The 1,544-nt window shown below is 36.5% G+C and overlaps 1 non-coding gene across 1 annotated transcript; it reads left to right on the top strand.

Moving 5' to 3' along the window:
- Positions 1–406: 406 nt before the first annotated feature.
- On the top strand, positions 407–488 carry TRNAS-GCU (transfer RNA serine (anticodon GCU)). The gene has a single exon. It is a non-coding gene; the product is annotated as a tRNA-Ser (tRNA).
- The last annotated feature ends 1,056 nt before the right edge of the window (positions 489–1,544 follow it).

Genomic DNA, 1,544 nt, shown 5'->3' with positions numbered 1-1,544 from the left:
ATGATTTCTTAAATTTGTTGAACTTTTGTATATGTTATGTTATTACTTTGATCTCTCATTCTTAAAATTCTAATTTTTTGCCCCTAATATAACATGATTCTGATTCATGCAATCTCTAGCCATCTTTATGGATTACGTAGGGAAATGTAGCTTGAGATAACCAATTTAACTTTTTCTTTAACGAAAGCAAGAGAAGAGAACCAATGTTAATATTCTTCTTCCATATTGTTGTTATTCGAAGTAGGGAAGAAAGGAATAATCTTCCCCCTTTACTAAAAATAATAACTCTTGTGAAGAAAACAAAATGTGTGTAAGCCATAAGCCAATAACGACGTACCTCACATGTAAATCACAAGCGAATATCCTTTGTTTAATATTCTTCTATGCCGTCGAAATGTCATCAAGAGTCGCTTTGGCCGAGTGGTTAAGGCGTGTGCCTGCTAAGTACATGGGGTTTCCCCGCGAGAGTTCGAATCTCTCAGGCGACGCAACCTTTTTTTTTTTCTTTCTTTCTTTTTGCTTCTTTCACATCATATTCATAAAGAGGCCTACATTTAGTCTATACTCTATAGAAGCCGGCTCAATTGAATGCCTTCCCCAAATATTACCTCCCACTTTTTGGTCTGACTCTGTCCCCTAAACTTGGTCAGTTTGGACTTGTGCAATTCTAGTCAGTGACCCTTGTTGCCATTCTACTATTTTTTCTAATCAAAACTGGACAGGTGGACGGCATTTGGAAACGCCCAAAAGGGCCTTAATAATATAATATATATCAAACTTTCTTCAAAATTGTAGTGGGTAAATAAAATGGGTGTCCAAGTCAATAATAGCATTTGATTCTCATAAAAAAAGAAGAAGTCAATAATAGCATTTGGTACCCACTAAATAGACTCGTCCCCTACTCAATTACATGTATTTAATTTGAAACTGAATAATGTGCCCTCCGCCACACCACCTTTCCAAAGATTCAACACTTTTACCACAAGGCCACGATTTGTAGTGGATAAATAAAATGGGTGTCCAAGTCAATAATAGCATTTGGTGCCCACTAAATAGACTCGTCCCCTACTCAATTACATGTATTTAATTTGAAACTGAATAATGTGCCCTCCGCCACACCACCTTTCCAAAGATTCAACACTTTTGCCACAAGGCCACGATTGATTAGGATTAACCAAATCCTTTGTGGGTTACTACTGGTTACCAACTAAGGACCTATCCCTGTATAATAATTAATGGCACTTTGGACATCTAGAAGCAAAGTTTGAGAACAAAATGATCTCATTCTCAGTATTGATGAGTTTTTTATTGCCCAATCCCATCCACACCAGAAAGTATAAACTATCAAACAAAAAGAAATTTCATGCAATCATTTTTGGACCTTTGGTCCGTTACATGCACTTTTTCTTGCTCCAGAAAATCTTGGAGAATCTCTAATATGTGTAATTATAAATGTCGATTTATGACTCGACGCGTTCATGATGGACGTATTTTGGATGTCACACGTGATGCTTGAGATATCGATTTGATGTTTTGTGCTGTAT

This window comes from Quercus robur, chromosome 6 (genome assembly GCF_932294415.1).
Source record: "Quercus robur chromosome 6, dhQueRobu3.1, whole genome shotgun sequence".
In the NCBI taxonomy this organism is placed as follows: Eukaryota; Viridiplantae; Streptophyta; class Magnoliopsida; order Fagales; family Fagaceae; genus Quercus; species Quercus robur.
The sequence above is the reverse complement of the archived record's forward strand: the minus strand, read 5'-3'. Positions and strand labels throughout refer to the sequence as shown.